Below are 9,131 nucleotides of genomic sequence, written 5' to 3'. Positions count from 1 at the left end.
CCCACTCTGTATGCGTCACAATAAACTACAAAATCGTCTGAACTATCTGGAAGCGCTAGAACTGGAGCTAAGGTGAGTCGAGTCTTTAATTGTTGAAAATTCTTCTCACAAGGATCTAACCACTGGAACATGACTTTCTTTTGAGTCAATTTGGATATAAGAGATGTAATAAAAGAACTTCCTTCAACAAACTGTCTGTAATAGCTAGCCAAACCCAAGAAACTCCTGATATCTAATGGAGAAACATGGCAAGGCCAGTTGCTTACTACTTCAGTCTTTTAAGGATCTACTCTAATGCCATCACCGGATATAATATGGCCAAGAAATGCTACTGATTTTAGCCAAAATTTGCACTTACTAAGTTTGGCGAATAGCTGATGATTTCTGAGAGTCTGGAGTACTATTCTGAGATGGTCTGCATGATCTCGCTCAGTGCTGGAATAGACCAGAATATCATCTATAAAGGCTATAACGAACATGTCCAAGTACTGCTTGAACACGCGGTTTATCAAGCCGATGAAAGCTGCTGGGGCATTGGTAAGACCAAATGACATAACTAGAAATTTGAAGTGACCATACCGCATACGAAAAGCTGTCTTCGAGATGTCACATTCTCTAACTCTGAGCTGATGATAGCCGGATCTGAGGTCTAACTTAGAGAAATAACTGGCACCCTGAAGTTGGTCAAACAAGTCATTAATTCTGGGAAGAAGATACTTTTTCTTAACCGTAACCTTATTGAGTTGATGGTAATTAATGCACATTCTGAGTGAACCGTCTTTCTTACGCATGAATAAGACTGGTGTACCCCATGGGGAAACGCTGGGTCTGATGAATCCCTTATCTAAGAGATCCTTCAACTGTTCTTTTAGTTTCTTGAGTTCTACTGGTGCCATTTTGTATAGCAGAATAGAGATAGGCCGAGTGTCTGAAAGAAGATCAATACCAAGGTCTATTTCCTTTTTGGGAGGAATGCCTGGAAGATCTTTGAGAAAGACATCTGAATATTTATTTACTACTGGGACTGATACGAGACTGGGAGCCTCAGAACTAGAATCTCTAATATGAACTAGATGATAAACACATCTCTTAGATATAAATTTTCTTACCCGAAGGTAGGAAACAAGTTGACCCCTAAAAGCGAATACACAACCCTTCCACTCTAGGACGGGTTCATTTAGGAACTAAAACTGAACTATTCTATTTCTGCAGTCGACTGTGGCATAGCAGGAATGAAGCCAATCCATGCCGAGAATAACATCAAAATCAATCATCTCTAATTCGACTAAGTCTGCTGAAGTGACTTTCTAAAATATCATAATCGGGCAGTTCCTGTATACCTGCTGGTTATGATGGTTTTACCTATTAGGGTAGATACTGAGAAGGGATCTACTAGAATTTTTGGACCTTCTCCAAAATCAACTGCTATATAAGGAGTAACAAAATACAAGGAAGCTCCTGGATCTAGCAAAGCGTAAACATGGACATGAAAGATTTGTAATGTACTAGTAACTACATCAGGATAACTTTCCTGATTGTGCCGAGTCTGAAGAGCATAGAGACAATTTGAGCGTTGCCCGCTAGTAGCACTAGAAGTGGCACCCTGCTGATTTGGGCGATCAGACTGAGCTGAAGAGCGATTCTATTGACCTTGAGGACCTGGCTGCGGATAGTCTCTAACTCTATGGCCTAGCTTGCCACAACCTAAACAAATGCCACTACGTACTCTACACACACCCTGATAGTGCTTACCATAAGTCTGGTAAAGAGGATAGGTACGGGCACTGCTAATACTGTCCTGGGTCTTAGATCTTGGCGCTCTATCTTTGTTACCCTCTCTGAACTTAGGAACTGGAGCACTGGCTATTGAGGGAGCTGGAACTGATGACTTAGGATGAAACTGGGAATGGTTTCCTCCTTCTGACTTAGGCTGAGCGAAGTTGAAACTACCTGTCTTCGCTCTCTTATTCTGTTTCTCCCTCTGCTTAATCTTCTGCTCCCCCATTTGTTGAGCATGGGTTATAAGTCTAGCTAAGGTCATGTCACTATTCAGTATGGCGGATTTACACTCATTAACCACGCCGTCGTTCACCCCTAAAGCAAACTTACTCATCTTGGATCTACCTTCTGCAACCACATAAGGGGCATACCTGGCTAATTGAGTAAACTTAAAAAATACTCTTTCACCTTCATATTGCTCTGCATGAGGTTGATAAACTCTAGCACCTTGGCTTCTCTAAGCTCTTGGGGAAAGAATCTATCTAATAATGCAGTGACAAACTCCTCCCACTCTATAGGACCTACATCATTTAATCTTTCGGAATTTCACTTTTTGAACTAAGCACGAGCCACTTCCTGCAACTGGTATGCAGCTAGATCAGCACTCTTAACAGTAGTCACCCCCATGGAGTCTGTCACTTTTTAAACTTGATCTAAGAATTCCTGAGGGTCTTCATCTACCTTTGACCCGAGAAAGGTTGGAGGATTCATTCGGGTAAAGTCCCATATTCTAGCTGCGGTTGAGTTGGACACTGGGTTGGCTGGAATGGTTGTTGGTCGTTCATTATGAGAAGCGACTGATTGAGCAAGAATCATAAGTGTGGTCCTGAACTCCGCATGAGAAATATGATCACCTAAAGGTTCTTCGGGATGGGGGACTGACTAATTTCTTCTCTTAAGAGGCATGTTCTGAAATAAAGAGAAGAAGTGGATTAGATTGAGAGACTGAATTATGATTATGCTCACAGGCATGACATGAATACTGAAAGAAGGGAAACTATTCTTAAAACATCTCATAGCCTCTTGCACATAAATGTGGCGTGCAACACACCCATGTACAAAACTCTACTAGATGCGGCTTTCAGACTTCCTAGGACTCTATTGAATCTTAGGCTCTGATACCAAGTTTGTAATGACCCGATTTGCTGAATCGGAATGCAACACGGTGCTCATGACCCCAAAGGACCACAAGCTAACCCATGACTGATATTTGTACCTGTATACTGCATAAGATAACATAATAATGCAGAAATATGCACTGAAAGGACATAAGGTTCGATCGTGAACATAACTGAATAATGTAATATTTGTGTGGGGTAATAGAATACCTAAAATAAAACTGAAGTCTCAAATATCATAGTCTATATCTAGTCTGCATCTCGTCTGAAAGCCTCTATTGTCTGAAGAATCTGAATAAGGATTTGATGGGATATGTCCCCAACTAAATCCAAATAATAAGCTAATCAATGAGATACTAGAAAATCATTATGTCCTCAAAGGATGAGGGATTACTCCTACTTTGACTGCAAAATCTGGGATCTACTGCTGATCTGGAACTCGTGTCTCTGAAACTATGGTATAACATACAAAGAAAGCACCATAGTGCGAATGCATCAGTACATATATACCGAGTATACTTGTCAGGTAGGCTATATACAAGGGTTTGCATGCATGAATAATGCTAACTTTCCGTCTAACATGAACGTGAGAATACATGCATAAATACGTAACTGTAACTGAAAATGTGATTTTATGATTTCTGAGTCTGTATACTGATAACATGACATACTAGTAACTGAAATGATTAATAACATGAATGACTATATCTAAATAATGCTGATAACATGGGTGACTGTATCTGAGTGTAACTGATAACATGGGTAACTGTAACTGGCAGTCCTAAATCTGATGGAACTATCTGAGTTTTGTACTGTATCTGAGTTGATTGTGTCTGACAGTCCTGGAATCTGAAGAACTATTTGAGTTCTATTACTGAGACTGATTGACTGTGTCTGATAGTCCTGATTCTGTAACATGAAACCGTGAGAAGTATTATCTAACTGACATGCCCTAAAGGTGCTATGCTAGCTGGGGTCCAATCTATGCCCTGATTAGAAGGATGTCAATACCGCACCACTGGTAAGGAAAACATGAGCGTGAGACTGAATACTAAGTTAGTGATATACACTAATCATGAAACTGAGTAAGCTTAAGGAGAACTATTACCTTAAGCTTAATCTGAGTTGGCGGGAAAAAGGTGAGGGTACTTGGTACGCATATCTATTTTTGCTTCCCAAGTAGCTCCCTCTACGGGCTGATTTTGCCAAAGAACTTTAACTAGAGGGACTTTTTTGTTCCTCAATCTATGGGTCTGATAGTCAAGGACTTCAACTGGGATCTCTTCATAAGAGAGGCTGTTATGAACATCGATGATCTGAATAGGGACTACGACTGATGGGTCACCTATGCACTTCTGGAGCAAAGAGACGTGAAAGACTGGATGAGCTGAGACTAGATCTGAAGGCAATTCGAGCTCATAAGCTACCTTGCCAAAATGACTGAGAATCTTGAAGGGACTGACATATTGGGGACTGAGCTTTCTCTTATTGTCGAATCTCTCCACTCCATTCATAGGAGAGATCTTAAGGTAGACATGATCACCAATCTCAAACTCGAGATCCTTTCTACGAACATCTGTATAAGACTTCTGTCATCTCTGAGTAGCCCAAAGTTTTTCTCTAATTAACTGAACTTTCTCTAAGGCGTCGAATACTAAGTCAGGACCTATGACTGAGGCCTCACTAATTTCAAACCAACCGATTGGAGATCTACATCTCCTACCATAGAGATCTTTGAATAAAGCCATCTGAATACTGGAATGATAACTATTATTGTATGCAAACTCAATCAAAGGCAGGTGGTCATCCCAACTACCCTTGAAATCAATTACACACGCCCTTAGCATATCCTCCAACGTCTGAATGGTCCTTTCTTATTGACCATCTATCTGAGGATAAAAGGCTATACTCTGATGAACTTGGTACCAAGACCCTTTTGGAATGCTTTCCAAAAATGAGAGGTGAACTGGGTACCTCTGTCTGAGATAATAGATAATGAAACATCGTGCAATCTGACTAGCTCCTTGATGTAGAGCTTGGCATAATCCTCGGCTGAATAAGAGGTATGAACTGGAAGAAAAAGAGCTGATTTGGTCATTCTATCTACAATGACCAGATTGAATCATGCTAATGATGAGTTCAAGGGAAACCCATCACGAAGTCCATGTTCACAACTTCCCACTTCCAAGTAGGAATACTGAACTCCTACATAGGACCACTAGGCTTCTGATGCTCTATCTTAACTTGCTGACATATAAAGCACTTAGCCACAAACTCTACAACATTTCTTTTCATCTCACTCCACCAATAGATTTCCTGCAAGTCGCGGTACATCTTTGTGGTCCCTGGATGAATAGAGTAGCACGTACCATGAGCTTCTGCAAGAATTTAATGCCTTATGTCATCTACATCTGGAACACAAAGACGACCCTGACAACGAAGAACACCATTTCCCCTTGGGAGAAAACCTCTATTTTCTAATTCTGAACCGACTCTTCTAGCTTGACAAGGATAGGATCCTTATCTTGCTTTTCTTTCACCTCAGAATCTAGAGATGATTCTGAATTACTCTAAATAAATACACCGCCCTTTGAAGAGTCGACTAAGCGAACGCCTAGTCTGGCAAGCTGGTGGATTTTGTGGAATAACTTCTTCTTATTACTATCATCAACATGAGAATTACTACCCATAGACAGTCTACTGAGAGCGTCGGCCACTACATTGGCCTTTCTCGAATGATAGAAGATACTTATGTCATAATCTTTTAAGAGCTCAACCACCTTTTCTGACGAAGATTGAGATCTTTTTGAGAAAAGACATACTGAAGGCTCTTATGATTTGTGAAGACGTCTACATGAACTCCGTAGAGATAATGCCTCTAAATCTCTAAGGCAAATACTATGCCTGCTAACTCAAGATCATGAGTAGGATAATTCTTCTCATGGGGTTTAAGCTGTCTGGAGGCGTAGGCTATGACCTTACTATGCTGCATGAGGACACAACCTAAACCCACTCTGTATGCGTCACAATAAACTACAAAATCGTCTGAACTATCTGGAAGCGCTAGAACTGGAGCTAAGGTGAGTCGAGTCTTTAATTGCTGAAAATTCTTCTCACAAGGATCTAACCACTGGAACATGACTTTCTTTTGAGTCAATTTGGATATAAGAGATGTAATAAAAGAACTTCCTTCAACAAACTGTCTGTAATAGCTAGCCAAACCCAAGAAACTCCTGATATCTAATGGAGAAACATGGCAAGGCCAGTTGCTTACTACTTCAGTCTTTTAAGGATCTACTCTAATGCCATCACCGGATATAATATGGCCAAGAAATGCTACTGATTTTAGCCAAAATTTGCACTTACTAAGTTTGGCGAATAGCTGATGATTTCTGAGAGTCTGGAGTACTATTCTGAGATGGTCTGCATGATCTCGCTCAGTGCTGGAATAGACCAGAATATCATCTATAAAGGCTATAACGAACATGTCCAAGTACTGCTTGAACACGCGGTTTATCAAGCCGATGAAAGCTGCTGGGGCATTGGTAAGACCAAATGACATAACTAGAAATTTGAAGTGACCATACCGCATACGAAAAGCTGTCTTCGAGATGTCACATTCTCTAACTCTGAGCTGATGATAGCCGGATCTGAGGTCTAACTTAGAGAAATAACTGGCACCCTGAAGTTGGTCAAACAAGTCATTAATTCTGGGAAGAAGATACTTTTTCTTAACCGTAACCTTATTGAGTTGATGGTAATTAATGCACATTCTGAGTGAACCGTCTTTCTTACGCATGAATAAGACTGGTGTACCCCATGGGGAAACGCTGGGTCTGATGAATCCCTTATCTAAGAGATCCTTCAACTGTTCTTTTAGTTTCTTGAGTTCTACTGGTGCCATTTTGTATAGCAGAATAGAGATAGGCCGAGTGTCTGAAAGAAGATCAATACCAAGGTCTATTTCCTTTTTGGGAGGAATGCCTGGAAGATCTTTGAGAAAGACATCTGAATATTTATTTACTACTGGGACTGATACGAGACTGGGAGCCTCAGAACTAGAATCTCTAATATGAACTAGATGATAAACACATCTCTTAGATATAAATTTTCTTACCCGAAGGTAGGAAACAAGTTGACCCCTAAAAGCGAATACACAACCCTTCCACTCTAGGACGGGTTCATTTAGGAACTAAAACTGAACTATTCTATTTCTGCAGTCGACTGTGGCATAGCAGGAATGAAGCCAATCCATGCCGAGAATAACATCAAAATCAATCATCTCTAATTCGACTAAGTCTGCTGAAGTGACTTTCTAAAATATCATAATCGGGCAGTTCCTGTATACCTGCTGGTTATGATGGTTTTACCTATTAGGGTAGATACTGAGAAGGGATCTACTAGAATTTTTGGACCTTCTCCAAAATCAACTGCTATATAAGGAGTAACAAAATACAAGGAAGCTCCTGGATCTAGCAAAGCGTAAACATGGACATGAAAGATTTGTAATGTACTAGTAACTACATCAGGATAACTTTCCTGATTGTGCCGAGTCTGAAGAGCATAGAGACAATTTGAGCGTTGCCCGCTAGTAGCACTAGAAGTGGCACCCTGCTGATTTGGGCGATCAGACTGAGCTGAAGAGCGATTCTATTGACCTTGAGGACCTGGCTGCGGATAGTCTCTAACTCTATGGCCTAGCTTGCCACAACCTAAACAAATGCCACTACGTACTCTACACACACCCTGATAGTGCTTACCATAAGTCTGGTAAAGAGGATAGGTACGGGCACTGCTAATACTGTCCTGGGTCTTAGATCTTGGCGCTCTATCTTTGTTACCCTCTCTGAACTTAGGAACTGGAGCACTGGCTATTGAGGGAGCTGGAACTGATGACTTAGGATGAAACTGGGAATGGTTTCCTCCTTCTGACTTAGGCTGAGCGAAGTTGAAACTACCTGTCTTCGCTCTCTTATTCTGTTTCTCCCTCTGCTTAATCTTCTGCTCCCCCATTTGTTGAGCATGGGTTATAAGTCTAGCTAAGGTCATGTCACTATTCAGTATGGCGGATTTACACTCATTAACCACGCCGTCGTTCACCCCTAAAGCAAACTTACTCATCTTGGATCTACCTTCTGCAACCACATAAGGGGCATACCTGGCTAATTGAGTAAACTTAAAAAATACTCTTTCACCTTCATATTGCTCTGCATGAGGTTGATAAACTCTAGCACCTTGGCTTCTCTAAGCTCTTGGGGAAAGAATCTATCTAATAATGCAGTGACAAACTCCTCCCACTCTATAGGACCTACATCATTTAATCTTTCGGAATTTCACTTTTTGAACTAAGCACGAGCCACTTCCTGCAACTGGTATGCAGCTAGATCAGCACTCTTAACAGTAGTCACCCCCATGGAGTCTGTCACTTTTTAAACTTGATCTAAGAATTCCTGAGGGTCTTCATCTACCTTTGACCCGAGAAAGGTTGGAGGATTCATTCGGGTAAAGTCCCATATTCTAGCTGCGGTTGAGTTGGACACTGGGTTGGCTGGAATGGTTGTTGGTCGTTCATTATGAGAAGCGACTGATTGAGCAAGAATCATAAGTGTGGTCCTGAACTCCGCATGAGAAATATGATCACCTAAAGGTTCTTCGGGATGGGGGACTGACTAATTTCTTCTCTTAAGAGGCATGTTCTGAAATAAAGAGAAGAAGTGGATTAGATTGAGAGACTGAATTATGATTATGCTCACAGGCATGACATGAATACTGAAAGAAGGGAAACTATTCTTAAAACATCTCATAGCCTCTTGCACATAAATGTGGCGTGCAACACACCCATGTACAAAACTCTACTAGATGCGGCTTTCAGACTTCCTAGGACTCTATTGAATCTTAGGCTCTGATACCAAGTTTGTAATGACCCGATTTGCTGAATCGGAATGCAACACGGTGCTCATGACCCCAAAGGACCACAAGCTAACCCATGACTGATATTTGTACCTGTATACTGCATAAGATAACATAATAATGCAGAAATATGCACTGAAAGGACATAAGGTTCGATCGTGAACATAACTGAATAATGTAATATTTGTGTGGGGTAATAGAATACCTAAAATAAAACTGAAGTCTCAAATATCATAGTCTATATCTAGTCTGCATCTCGTCTGAAAGCCTCTATTGTCTGAAGAATCTGAATAAGGATTTGATGGGATATGTCCCCAACTAAAT

This window comes from Capsicum annuum, unplaced genomic scaffold, assembly GCF_002878395.1.
Source record: "Capsicum annuum cultivar UCD-10X-F1 unplaced genomic scaffold, UCD10Xv1.1 ctg4767, whole genome shotgun sequence".
Classification (NCBI taxonomy): domain Eukaryota; kingdom Viridiplantae; phylum Streptophyta; class Magnoliopsida; order Solanales; family Solanaceae; genus Capsicum; species Capsicum annuum.
This window is presented reverse-complemented; position numbering follows the sequence as displayed.